This window comes from Siphateles boraxobius, unplaced genomic scaffold, assembly GCF_051911475.1.
Source record: "Siphateles boraxobius isolate OS27281-9 unplaced genomic scaffold, OSU_SipBor_1 13, whole genome shotgun sequence".
Taxonomy (NCBI): Eukaryota; Metazoa; Chordata; class Actinopteri; order Cypriniformes; family Leuciscidae; genus Siphateles; species Siphateles boraxobius.
The window spans coordinates 31,722,953-31,737,500 of record NW_027508733.1 but is presented as its reverse complement, the minus strand read 5'-3'; the positions used below and the strand labels follow the sequence as shown (position 1 = coordinate 31,737,500).

The 14,548-nt window shown below is 38.0% G+C and overlaps 3 non-coding genes and 2 pseudogenes across 3 annotated transcripts; all 5 read left to right on the top strand.

Annotated features, from left to right (window-relative positions):
* Positions 1-8,321: 8,321 nt before the first annotated feature.
* LOC143736404 (5S ribosomal RNA) lies at positions 8,322-8,440 on the top strand. The gene has a single exon (XR_013203437.1). It is a non-coding gene; the product is annotated as a 5S ribosomal RNA (ribosomal RNA).
* A 373-nt stretch (positions 8,441-8,813) lies between these two features.
* On the top strand, positions 8,814-8,932 carry LOC143736394 (5S ribosomal RNA). The gene has a single exon (XR_013203425.1). It is a non-coding gene; the product is annotated as a 5S ribosomal RNA (ribosomal RNA).
* A 486-nt stretch (positions 8,933-9,418) lies between these two features.
* LOC143736398 (5S ribosomal RNA) lies at positions 9,419-9,537 on the top strand. The gene has a single exon (XR_013203430.1). It is a non-coding gene; the product is annotated as a 5S ribosomal RNA (ribosomal RNA).
* Positions 9,538-9,781: 244 nt separating this feature from the next.
* On the top strand, positions 9,782-9,897 carry LOC143736421 (5S ribosomal RNA; annotated as a pseudogene).
* Positions 9,898-14,213: 4,316 nt separating this feature from the next.
* Positions 14,214-14,322, top strand: LOC143736419 (5S ribosomal RNA; annotated as a pseudogene).
* The last annotated feature ends 226 nt before the right edge of the window (positions 14,323-14,548 follow it).

Genomic DNA, 14,548 nt, shown 5'->3' with positions numbered 1-14,548 from the left:
TAGTTCTTTCATCCAGCCACAACACTGTTCTGGTTATACTGGGTAACCCCCTCCCCCTCCACGGGGGCCCCAGGGCCCAGCAGGCCTCGATTCCAACCAGATATGGGCTCAGGCAGGAGAGAGATGACTCTCTCACAAAGAACCAAGGACAATCTCAAGAGTTTTGGAACAAAGACTCCAACCAACAACGACTCCAATCACCCATCCTTCCGACTTCCTCACTTCTCCTGGGTGCTCGGCGTGGCCTCAACAGAGTCCCAGGCCTTAACCAAACCAGCCAAGCGTTCCTGGAGAAAGAGAACGCTCAACCAACTTCCACTTGACACTGCCGGAACCATCAACGACTTCAATTTTCAACAACTTCAAGAATTGTTCCCTTTACAAATGCAAGTATTCAATTCAATGAAATGTGAAAATGAAATTCTGATGGTTCTTCTCATAGACCCTCTTCCGGTTTCCAATTTCATCCTATCACTAACCTATTTATGTATTCATGTGTGTATGTTGTTTAGTTTATTTATATTCATATAAATATCTATATTTAGTTAATAAAACTTGTACATAATATGTATTTGGTTCTGTTTTGTTTGCAATACAAGTCACTTTACGATCACGTTTTTTGCTACTGGCTCAAAGTACTGTACAGGCGAAGAAATAATTATTCTTCTGTGGCCATGGAAGATACCGTTTTCTTAGAATAAATTAATAATCAAAAGAGTTCATTGGAAGAACTGATTAATTGATTGTAATATTAATTCAGCCACATCAAGTTAATCCAATTAACTGACCCAAAATATTTATAATTAATAATAACAAGATATTATTGATTATTAATATTTCCAAAAAGCTGAGTTCCTTACATATATGGTGGAGAATGCGGGCATCGTATTAAACATTGTATGCAAGCAGACAGTAATCAATCATATGTTGTCCCATAAGTTTTTATTAACATCTCATACATGCACGTACAAGTTTCTGGGTAAATCAGCAAAACTATAGCTTGAATATGCCTTCCTATTAGCGAAGAAAGCCTAATTTCAGATATAAATCGAGCATAAGCCTTCTCTGACGAAGAAATCTCAGATTAGCCACGCGCATAAATGGTACTAGAACAAATTAACCTGATATGGACGAAGAAATCTCCATTTTCAGCATTTTTGAATGTGATCTGAGCAATGTTCCTCAATCACCGATTAAGGCCTTATTATGCGTTACGTCATTGTATTCATATTAAACCGCTGAAGCACTCATATGAAACAATCGCGTCGAATTAGTGGTATAAATTCTAGCCCAGCTAACTAATTTGCCATTGTCTGTGAAAGAACGGCGCTGTTTTGATTTGTTAAAAAGAGTCACTCACACGCAACGTCGTGTCTAAGCGAGAGACTCAGTGCAAACTTTCAGCACAGCTCCACCGCTGCTCTGGCCGATCTGTGTTGTTGGTTGGCATTGCGTCCGGAACGCGAGCAGGCGTTCCTATCTAGTTTTTCTGACAACAGCACCAATCTCACAGACCCTCGTGTAAACAAGCGACGGTTGTAGCCAATAGCTCCCTCAATCCTAACTTACAAGTAAAACCCTCTACCTCGAGTGATAGTTTTAGCACCGCCTAAAAACTTAGACACGTTAGAGCGTAAAGTGTAACCTTAAACCAAAGACCATAGATTTTGCGTGATTTGAACTGAGTGATTTGAACACGAATAATGAGAGTCAAAGCTCTTCGAGGCTTTGAATCAAAGGAGTCAACTGCGTCACAAATGATTGTTTGTTTGAAGCGCCCTCGCTGGCGACCCCTGCTGGTCAAAACAGTGGAAGTGTAGCGGAAACTCAAATCAACGGAACACCTTTTACAAACCAATCGCAAAGGTTTTATCAAAAGGTGTAATCAGGTAATGGCAATCCACGAGCTACCTAATATCGTTTAATATGAGGTGTATTTCAAGGCACAATATCTTAGTAAACTGTAGGGCTCGTTTTATGAAAGCTTGACTTGAAAGTCAATCAGACCCTTTATCAAATGCGTCATTAAATGTGTACGAATCCATAAAGTGATACGAGATCACATAGAGACCAGATACACACTGGTTCACGAACCGTTGAAATTTAAAACAATTTCGAAACAGCTATGATGCGTAACGAAGCCCAGTTTAATAAGATCACGTGACCTTAGCAGTGATACACATTACACACTCCGAATGATTTGAGACGAATGATTCACCCTGGTGTCAGAGCTTCACGAAGCACGTCTCATAAGAGGGTTAAACCACCCTCTTCTCTCTCTCTTTCTCTCTCTCGACCCCTTCCTCTTGGTTTCACTTTCAGATTGAAACCCAGATACTTTGGGTTTTTATTTGTGTTTCTTTTATTTTTACTTAAATCTACCCCTATTTTATTTTGTGTATTTACACCTGTTGAGCCTGATTCGTCCTATTCAGTTAAGTTGAATTTAATTAAATTGGGAATTTAATTAAATCAATTTTGCTTATTCAAGTTCCCCCCTAGTTACCAGAGCTATGAGAACACACAATGTTTACATACATTTTTTTTTTATTATTTCAATTTAGTTATTTACTTTTGTTTCAGCCTGAATTCTTATATTCAGCTAAAGAAAAAAAAAGGGCTTAACTAAATTTGAAATTTAATTAAATTACTTGATACGCTTCCCTTTCCTTTTAGTTTTCTTAGAGCTATAAGGACGTTCTAACTTTACCTTTACCTTATTTTAGATCACTAGTCACTATCCTCATCTTCTCTCTCTCTATAGGATTACAATATCTAGCGACTGTTGTTTCCATAAGCGTGTTACACAGGTCATTAATATCCTACTTCCTGTCTGTGTTTTACCCATCCTCACTCCTTAGCACCAAGCTAAATACATGAAGTACGGCTAAACACAAACGCACAGTAGGCCCCAGACAGAACTGGAAACCCTTCCCATTGTTTCTTCTTCTTTTGGACCTAGAGATGTCTGATGTGTCCCTGGTAGCTTAGTCTAACAGCAGCATAACCCATAAGTGACTCCTGTTTACCTATGTCTCCTAGCTAAACCTAAATAGGTAAAACACTCATTTCTTCCTCTTCTTTTCTGGTTTCATCCTATTGTTTTATTTTGGTTTTTCTCTATCTGTTACTCTCATAGCACAACATGTGAGAATAACCATCAGCATTTTTGAGTAATAGGTTATGACATGTAAGAGCCCAGTCATCAGTCGATGCTGCTTAAAGCACGTCAACTAAGATACTCAAAACTTTTTTTTGTTGTTGTGTGTGCTCACCAACACTAAATTGTAGCTGCTCCACATAGCCATTCTCCCACACAGATAGCTCAACACCTCTGTAGAAACTTGCATTTGCCTTTGCAGTGTCAGAGCAGTGTCATGGACATCCTTCAGCCTGAAGCAGGCAATGACCTGCCACGGCAGAGGAAGGAACAGTTAGGCAACAACGAAAGCAGACGTCTGACACCCAGCCTGAGCCACCAAGAGCTGACCAGCATTATCTTCTCCTTGGCCATGCTCCCGCAGGCCTCAAACAGGAGGTAAATGAACTAACGCTGCCAGCCACAGGACTCCACAGAGAACGAACCCCTGCTTAACGGGAGAAGGCACAGGACAGATGCAGAGACCCTGACAGCGTGGAGCAACTGAAAGAGATCACCAGTTTTCAAGCGCCTCTGACAGCTGCTGAGCACCTGCCAACAGACGAGAGAGGAACTGGTTGAACTCAAAGAGAGGGACACTGAAGCCATCGGCTTGCAGCCAGAGCTGAAGTCCCAACACTGACTCAGCGATGCTGCAACATTATAGACCAGCTCGATGTGGTCCAAATAGAACCGAAACAGTCCAACCAACTGCAAATGGACCCCACGAGAAAGATGTACCCTGCTGAACTTCGCATCAGCAGCGTAGGCTTCCCCAGCCCAGCACAAAAGGGAGGGGGGGAGACAAACCCCTCTGCTTAACATGTCATCAGACAATTTCCTTAAAGCTTCTGCAGCCGTGGAAGGAAAAGGATTGATTCAGAAGAATCTTGAAACGACGCGTGTAGTGACACTCAAAGACCTCAACCGAATGGCCAGACATATCCCTGCATTTACACCAGAGCTTGCTAGACTCTATCTGATCTGGATCACATCCAGCCCAGAGTTGCCACGTTTCTGGCTCGGCAGCCAGAAAACATCCAGTCTAACTACCATTAGCTGGAACAAGCCATCACAACAGGATTCTCAGACTTAAGAGTCTGAATGTAGACTGGGCGCGGTCCCAGACACCAACCAGGGTAACCCTGAAAGTCCCTGTGCTACTACCACAGACATCAAGCGAGCTACCTTGGAGCGTGCAACGAACCTGTGATGGAGGAAGACACCAGCTTCAAGAACCTTTTGACTCTGAACTTCAAAACCCAGAAGACACACGGCATGACCACAATGCACGACTCTGCTACAAAGTTCCTAGTCAGCATAGGACATAAAACTTTTAAAGTAGATGAAAATGTGTGCTCAAAAGGAAGCAAGAGTTTGCATTAGTAAAATTTGAATTTTACTGATTTAAAGAAAATCTTATATGCAGGTGTAAGCCTCACGTGCCAACAGACTATGCACTGCTTTTTGAAACATACAGACATTGTGCCACCCGCTGGTTGAAATGTACACTGCTGCACATTAGTTTCCATGACAATGACTTGTTACAGAAAATACAAACTCCAAATAGGGCATTCGTCACCCTAATGCCAGATAGTAAGCAAACCACCTAAGCTGGGAAAACTAGCATGACCTAGAGCCCCTTCGTAACTACTGTTATCCTAAAAGTGCTTATTTGATCATTCTGATCCAAATGGGACATGATATGCGATACACATTTTGATCACTAGCTGCTGGCTTGTCTAAATGCAGATAAAACGATAGCTGGAATTGACATCTCTACTTAAAATAATAATAATAATAAAAAAAGGGTCTTAACTGGTATCGGTAATTTCAGCATTAAAGCGTAAGTCTGTTTGACAAAGGAATCTCATCTCAGCGGCATGCAAACTGTACCGGTATTTATTAGTCTGCTTTGGTTGAAGGAATCCAAATTGCAGTATTGCTTAATCTGTTTCTGACGAAGGAATCTCAGTACAGTGTTATATACACGTATACTTGGGTGATGCTCCCCTTTCTACAAAGTAAAGACCTTACAAATTATTGTTAGATTGATGTAATTCACCTAAATTTTGGCTGCATCTACAAGCAGAGAGCTACCTAGCGATCAAAACTGTTCACTCGCTGAAAAGTCAATATTTATGCACGAGATGGACGTAACTATATAGGCTTAGACAAGCTTTGACTTACAGCAAATCTATTTCCTTACTCTGTAAACAAATAGAATAAGTTGCGTAAAGTAAAGAGAAGAGTTCCATGAGTAAAATTTGCTAATGCCAAACCACATTTGCATTTTACTGAATGTAACATCAAGTTCTTGAAAGACTTAAAGTATAGGCGCCCCCTTTTAACCCGTTTAAACATGCATAACTCATTTAAAATGTGCAGATATTCTTCATGGACTGTTGAATTGTTCTGACATGCACTGGTTCCCCTGACAACGACTTGTCACAGGAAGTGCTAACTCGTGACGTCATTTTGTAAACAAACCAGCCTAGGTGGCTAAGCTAACTTAACCTAGCGTCCATCCAGCTTAGGCTAAACTAAGCTAACCTAGCATCCATCCAGCTTAGGCTAAGCTACATAATAACTTCTACAGTTAGCGGTTAGCATCATTTACTTGAAGCCTTAATTACAGCTTTTATGTATACAGCGCAAAGTATTCTAAAATACTTTCTTTAACCCCATTTAGGGTTTCTAATTTTTCTCTTTCCTTACTTTCAATTCTTCTCAGCTGAATTTCACCTTCACTAGTTTAGGCATAGTCCTTGCTGAGCGCTGTAGGCTAAATTTGCAGATGCCCTGTCAATTAAACCCAAGTTTAATTACATGTAAGCTGTGTAGCTAGAGAAGAATTCTTATAGTTATGAGAATTTTCATCAGCATGTTGACTAAACCTTTGGAGGGACACACACGGTGTGGTCTTAAACACGCAACAGCTGTGACCCACTATGGAGTGTTGGTCCAGGCAAATCTAAAGGTTAGTCACTAGTGCTATTGATTATTCTCAATTTCAGATCATTCCCGCTGTTTTGATCACTTACTTAAGTCCTTTTTATTTTTATTTTACTTCGATAATGATAGCAGTCAGCTATTCACTTGTCTATTCTGTCATGTATATGATTCATTTCCATTTCCTCTCTTGTTCAAATGTGGTTCCATTTCCCATAGGGCCCAGAAAGGAACCAGAGACACCTTTATTTGTGATTTTGTTTATTTTCAACAAGTGCACTAATTTTTATGACCCTGCAACACAAGTAATTTCAACGATTACTAGGGCATAACTATAGTCCTGAGGATTGATAATAAGCATAATTTGAATAGGAAAGCTGTCCTTTTTCCTCCTATTCTTCACTTCGTCAAGCCGTAGTGAACCACCAGTTAAGTCCAGAGAAATATTTTAGTCATAAGAACCATCTTAAGTCATTTATTTCATCTCGGCTATGCCCTTTCCAGGAAATACTCTCGGAACCACACAAGTCTTAGCCTCCTAACATCCACAGCTAAGATGATAAGGATACAATACACACTTCACTAGCTAGCTACACATGAAATACCTAGCTTTATGCTACATATCTGGCGAACCCATTAAACCGTGGCTTTGAACTTTCTAGGGTCATGCATTAATCTCTCTCCACAAGTGTGCCAAAATGTTGCAGATCCTCTGCTTAACCTGACCTTAACCGGACAGGAGACCGAAAAGACTGACAAGCCATCGCGAGGAACACTGTTCCACCCATGGCTGCTGACATCCGACGGCACCAGAGCCAACGGAACTGCACCATGAGAGAAGAGGACAAACGACCCATGACCCAAGCCAGAGTTACAGCCACACCGGGGTGATCAAGATTCTCATCTCCTTACCCCACCTTATGGGTATAAAACAGAAGGTAAACAACCTCACATAATAGATCACAGCGTCCCACAAGGAGCGGACCTGTGCCCAAAGCCTTACAGACCAGCTAGAGACTGAGGTTCGAACCAGATTCAATGCAGCTGGACTGAGCATGCCCAGGACCAGCACAGAACTGTCACCATGGCAAAAGCCCAGGTACCAGCCAAGCCCCTTGGAGAAGCCATGGAGGACAGCACCCTCAACCTGCAAACACCACAGGAGGACCAACGGCTGTCAACGACAGCATCCTCTTCCATACCCTTCACACAGCTGTCAATCTGAGGCTCCTCAAGGACAGCTGGACGCACCTGCCTCAGAGTTACTGGAGCCGCTGACACACGCAAAATAGCTCCCTGCACAGGACTCACCCGAGGAGTCCTGTAAGGTACAAGCTTCCGACTCCTTGCCCAACCCAGCTTAGGCAAGCTTGCGTCGGCACCACCATAAGGACAGAACAACACTTCAATCCTTCAGACCTCTCGTGGCTGAGAGGCTAACAACCACCTTCTGACCTCTGGCCACCAGCACCAGGTCAGCTTGAAAACCTCTCTATGCTACATAGAGGCCTAACCATTTCCTGCAACCACAAGGAAACACCTGCCCCAAAACTAATGAACTTCAGAATGCCCCAACACCTGCTGCCTCAACACCTGCTGCAGAGACCTGGACTTGGCTACCGTCCACATCACCAGCCGTGGAACGACCACCGCTCCAGAAGACACGAGCAACCAGAGGCCACCATGGCCTTCCAGCCTTCTATGACAAGTGTGTGTCTGATCTCTCTGCACTTCCAACTTCGCTCGGGGTTGTCCTTGAGGGGGGACAACAACGATCGAAAGGGGGGGTCTGTAGGGTATGGACCAATCAGACACATACTAATTATTCATTATATACAAAGGTTTATGAAACTCCTCACACAGCCCAAATGAACAAACACAAGGGCAGAAACAGTGTCATGTTACAGGGCATGATAAGGAGATTTTACGACCTCCGAGGAATTCCAGGTGCTGTAAGCTTTTTTGATTTAAAAAAAAGAGTCCCTGAGTTTCTTCAGAAAGCCTTTAAAAGTCTCTGAGATTCTTCAGAAAGCATGAAAGAGTTGAGTTTTTTCAAAAGTTCTTCTTAGTTTAAAAAAAAAAGAGTCACTGAGTTTCTTCAAAAAGCCTGAACAAGTCTCTGAGATTCTTCAGAAAGCCTGAAAGAGTTTGAGTTTTTTCAAAAATTCTTCTTAGTTTTCTTCATTAATGGTCTAACCTTTTAAATAGCCCAATTTTGGCAGCAGTTTTCGCTTACGGCCATACCACCTTGGTCATGCCCGATCTCGTCTGATCTCGGAAGCTAAGCAGGGTCAGGCCTGGTTAGTACTTGGATGGGAAACCGCCTGGGAATAACAGGTGCTGTAAGCTTTTTTGATAAAAAAAAATAGTCCCTGAGCTTCTTCAGAAAGCCTTTAAAAGTCTCTGAGATTCTTCAGAAAGCATGAAAGAGTTGAGTTTTTTCAAAAGTTCTTCTTCGTTTAAAAAAAAAGAGTCACTGAGTTTCTTCAAAAAACCTGAACAAGTCTCTGAGATTCTTCAGAAAGCATGACAGAGTTTGAGTTTTTTCAAAAGTTCTTCATAGTTTAAAAAAAAAAGTCCCTGAGTTTCTTCAAAAAGCCTGAACAAGTCTCTGAGATTCTTCAGAAAGCCTGAAAGAGTTTGAGTTTTTTCAAAAATTATTCTTAGTTTTCTTCATTAATGGTCTAACCTTTTAAATAGCCCAATTTTGGCGGCAGTTTTCGCTTACGGCCATACAGCCTTGGTCACGCCCGATCTCGTCTGATCTCGGAAGCTAAGCAGGGTCAGGCCTGGTTAGTACTTGGATGGGAGACCGCCTGGGAATACCAGGTGCTGTAAGCTTTTTTGCTAAAAAAAAAAAAAAAAAGAGTCCCTGAGCTTCTTCAGAAAGCCTTTAAAAGTCTCTGAGATTCTTCAGAAAGCATGAAAGAGTTGAGTTTTTTCAAAAGTTCTTCTTAGTTTAAAAAAAAAGAGTCACTGAGTTTCTTCAAAAAGCCTGAACAAGTCTCTGAGATTCTTCAGAAAGCCTGAAAGAGTTTGAGTTTTTTCAAAAGTTCTTCATAGTTTAAAAAAAAGAGTCCCTGAGTTTCTTCAGAAAGCCTTTAAAAGTCTCTGAGATTCTTCAGAAAGCATGAAAGAGTTGAGTTTTTTCAAAAGTTCTTCTTAGTTTAAAAAAAAAAGAGTCACTGAGTTTCTTCAGAAAGCCTGAACAAGTCTCTGAGATTCTTCAGAAAGCCTGAAAGAGTTTGAGTTTTTTCAAAAATTCTTCTTAGTTTTCGTCATTAATGGTCTAACCTTTTAAATAGCCCAATTTTGGCATCAGTTTTTGCTTACGGCCATACCACCTTGGTCACGCCCGATCTCGTCTGATCTCGGAAGCTAAGCAGGGTCAGGCCTGGTTATTACTTGGATGGGAGACCGCCTGGGAATACCAGGTGCTGTAAGCTTTTTTGATTAGAAAAATAAAATAGTCCCTGAGCTTCTTCAGAAAGCCTTTAAAAGTCTCTGAGATTCTTCAGAAAGCATGAAAGAGTTGGTGTTTTTTCAAAAGTTCTTCTTAGTTTAAAAAAAAAGAGTCACTGAGTTTCTTCAAAAAGCCTGAACAAGTCTCTGAAATTCTTCAGAAAGCCTGAAAGAGTTTGAGTTTTTTCAAAAATTCTTCTTAGTTTTCTTCATTAATGGTCTAACCTTTTAAATAGCCCAATATTGGTCACGCCCGATCTCGTCTGATCTCGGAAGCTAAGCAGGGTCAGGCCTGGTTAGTACTTGGATGGGAGACCGCCTCGGAATACCAGGTGCTGTAAGTTTTTTGATAAAAAAAAAAGAGTCACTGAGTTTCTTCAAAAAGCCTGAACAAGTCTCTGAGATTCTTCAGAAAGCCTGAAAGAGTTTGAGTTTTTCAAAAGTTCTTCATAGTTTAAAAAAAAAGAGTCCCTGAGTTTCTTCAAAAAGCCTGAACAAGTCTCTGAGATTCTTCAGAAAGCCTGAAAGAGTTTGAGTTTTTTCAAAAATTCTTCTTATTTTTCTTCATTAATGGTCTAACCTTTTAAATAGCCCAATTTTGGCAGCAGTTTTCGCTTACGGCCATACCACCTTGGTCACGCCCGATAGCAAACAGGAAGTGAGTTAATAAGAAAAGGGATATTTGACGAAGTAGATATAGACTATAAAGATGCTAAGGGAAGAATAATAATTGTAAAATCTTTGTGTAATGGAAAAGAAATGAAAGTGTGTAACATACATGCACCAAATGATGAAAGGGAAAAATTTAAATTTTATAAGGATATGAATGAGTTAATAGAAAACCATGAAAATATGATGGTGTTAGGTGATTTTAATACTGTAATACAGAGAATTGATATAGATGATTCAATGAAATTTAGAAGAGATAGAGGGAGGAATGAACTAAATAACATAATGGAGAAATATAATATGGTGGATGTGTGGAGAGAGAAGAATGGTATGAAAAGAGAATATTCAAGAAGAGAAATTGTTGAGAGAGTTCTAAAGCAAAGTAGAAAAGAAATTTTTATGCAAGAGAAATGAAGCATATTATGTTACAAAGGCTTCTTACCAAAATTATAGTTAGAGTGATCATGATTTTTTATGGATAAGGATGAATTTTAATGAGATTGATAAAGGACCGGGGGTGTGGATACTAAATACAGAACTTCTAAAAGATTTAATATACAGAATGGAAATAGAAATTATAATAATTAATAGTGTTAATGATGAAATGTATGAAATAGAAAAAGGGATGTGGTGGGACATTCTAAAAAAAAGAATTCAAGAATTTTCAATGGAATATGCAAAAAAACTGCAAAACGTCAAAAGAATGAAAGAAAATAAGATAAAAAAAGAGTGGGATGAAGAAATGAGGAAAGTAAATGAGAAGGATGAAAATATTGATAAGATTATAGAATTACAGGAAGAATTAAAGAAAATAGAAGAAGAGAAGTGCAAAGGAGCAATAATAAGAAGTAGAGCAAAAGACTTTGTAGAAGGTGAAAGAAGTACAAAATATTTTTATGATTTAGAAAAATCAAGACAGAGAGAGGGTATAACAAAAAGTATTAAAACAAAAGATGGGAGGATTGTAGAAGATAAAACAGAAATTTTAGAAGAAATCAGTGATTTCTATAAGGATTTGTTTACTGAAAATGAGGTAGTTTTAGAAGACGAGGAATTTGTATTAAGCAATATACAGGTTAAAGTTAATGAGGGAGATAAGGAAATGTGTGAGAGTGGGATTACGGAATCAGAAATAGGAACAGCAATTGATCAGTTGAAAAATGGTAAAAGTCCTGGAATAGATGGACTACCAGTTGAGTTTTATAAGGTTTTTAAAGATGTGTCCAATTTTAAATGAAATATTTATAGATATTTTTAGAAAAGGGAATTTAACTGATAGTATGAAGAAAGGTACGGTGAAAATAATCTACAAGAGAAAAGGTGATAAGAGAGATCTAAAAAATTACAGACCACTAAGCATGTTGAATACAGATAACAAAATATTAGCCAGAATTTTAGCCAATCGATTGAAGATAGTAGTACCAAATATAATTACTACAAATCAAACATATGCTGTTCTAAAAAGAGATATTACGGATGTCATTAACAATATAAGAGATATGATATGGTACATGAAGGAGGTGAAAGAAACAGGATATATAATAAGTGTGGATTTAGAAAAGGCCTTTGATAGAGTTGAACACAAATACTTGATGCATGTGATGGAGAGATTTGGGTTTGGGGAGAATTTTTTTAAATGGATAAAATGCCTATGTACAGATATTAGTAGTTGTGTAAAATTGAATGGTTTTTTAACTAAAAATTTTAAAATAACTAAATCAATTAGACAAAGGTGTCCTATATCAGCATTATTATACACAATAGTATCCGAATCTTTAGGAAGGGCAATAGACCAGGAAAAGAGTATAAAAGGAATACGCATAAAAGGAGAAGAACCAGAACAAAAAATATTTCAATATGCAGACGACACGACGTTATTTGTAAAAGATATTAAAAGTATGAATAAAGCAATGGACGTTTTAGAAAGATATTGTAAAGGAACAGGGGCAAAGGTTAATACAGAAAAAACAACATACATGAAAATTGGATTACCGAATGATTTATTGAATAAAATGCAATTTAAGGAAGAGAAGAAGAATATGAAAATTTTAGGTATAAAAGTTGGAGAAAATGAAAAAGAAATAAGGGAAGTGGTATGGGAGGATGTTGTAAAAGGAATGGAAAAGAGATTAAATTTCTGGAAATTAAGAGGCTTATTTTTAAAAGGGAAAGTATTAGTTATTAATTCGTTGTTTTTATCAAAAATGTGGTATGTATTAGATTCTGTTGGTTTGCCTATATGGGTATATAAAAAAATTAAAGCTATTGTTTTAAACTTTTTATGGGAAGGGAAACCATCAAAAATTGCTTATGATACTTTAATTGGAAAGGTGGAGGAAGGAGGTTTAGGACTAATAGATCCATTAATAAGAATGAAAAGTATAAGAATAAAAACTGTTAATAAATACTGGAAACATGGGAAACATGCATGGAAGGGTGTAATGAACTATTTTTTAAATAAATGTGGAAAAACGGGAGATGATGTTTTATGGATGAAGTTAAAAGAAAACATGATGAATGGAATACCAGAGTTTTATAAAGAGGTTATAAGAGCATGGGGTGATTTTAGAAAGCATATTGTTTTGTACGTCTTTTACCAGGGAAGAGATTTTAAGACAACCTCTGTTTCTAAATAATCAAATTAAAAAGGGAGACGAGACCATTTTTTTTATAAAAAATGGTTTTATGCGGGGATAAAGCAAATAAAAGATATCTTGTATGAAGTGATACCTGGTTTTGTACCGGTACAAGTAATAAGAGATGCAATTGTAGAAAATTATGAAAATGAAACTAAAACAATTTTAGAAAAACAATACAAACAAATGAAAGAAGCAATACCGGAAGAATGGATAAATACTTTACAAGGTACAGAAGAAACAAAGGGTAATGATGGAATGGTGATTGACTTTAAAAATAATGACAAACAACATGCTTTTAAGGATGGTATTTTAAAGATGTTTTATTCCTGTTTATGTAAAGATGTTTTTATTATTCCCAGAGCAGAAGGATATTGGCAAAGGTTATTCCCAAATGTGGACACTAAGAAAACATGGCAAAATTTAAGAGTATGGTGGAAAAGTCCAATTTTAGAAAACTTTGATTATATTTTAAGACATAATTGTTTGTAAAAGCGAAATGAGACTGTGTAAAATAGGGATGGCAAGTGATGCAAAATGCAAGGTATGTAATACGGATGAAGGATTGCTACATCTTTTTTTTCTATGCTCAGGGTTAAAATGTTTCATAAAAAAATTAAAAGAAATGACAAGTAAATTGGGAGTAGAACAAAGATATATTAATGAAGAATGGGAAACAATGTTTTTATTTGGTTTTGAAGGTAATGTTAAGAATGTGTTTTTTCTGAATTTGATATTAACCATTGCTAGATTTGTAATTTGGAGCAGAAGAAACATGGTAAAACAAAATAAAATAAAACTACCTGTGTGTAAACTTTTTAAGGTAAAGATGTGTTTTATATTAAATGCTTTATTTGATTATTGTAATATGAATGAAGAGAGAAATGTTTTTGGCAAAACTTTTGTAAAAGATAACCCGTTTATTGAAATGACATTGTTTCGATTTAATGTACTGTTGCCAGAATGTGATTCAGATTGTTTTTAAAATGTATTAATATATTTTAAATAAAAGTAAGAAAAAAAAATGTCACGCCCGATCTCGTCTGATCTCGGAAGCTAAGCAGGGTCGGTCCTGTTTAGTACTTGGATGGGAGACCGGATGGGAATACCAGGTGCTGTAAGCTTTATTGATTTTTAAAAAGAGAGATTTTTCAGAAAGCATGAAAGAGTTTGAGTTTTTTCAAAAGTTCTTCTTAGTTTAAAAAAAGAGTCACTGAGTTTCTTCAAAAAGCCTGAAAAAGTCTCTGAGATTCTTCAGAAAGCCTGAAAGAGTTTGAGTTTTTTCAAAACTTCTTCTTAGTTTTCTTCATTAATGGTCTAACCTTTTAAATAGCCCAATTTTGGCAGCAGTTTTCGCTTATGGCCATACCACCTTGGTCACGCCCGATCTCGTCTGATCTCGGAAGCTAAGCAGGGTCAGTACTTGGATGGGAGACCGCCTGGGAGTACCAGGTGCTGTAAGCTTTTTTGATTTAAAAAAACAAAAAAAAGAGTCCCTGAGCTACTTCAGAAAGCCTTTAAAAGTCTCTGAGATTCTTCAGAAAGCATGAAAGAGTTTGAGTTTTTTCAAAAGTTCTTCTTAGTTTAAAAAAAGAGTCACTGAGTTTTTTCAAAAATTCTTCTTAGTTTTCTTCATTAAGGGTTATGAACACAATACACTGTGTCTAGCATCAATCTGCGTTTTTCTTCT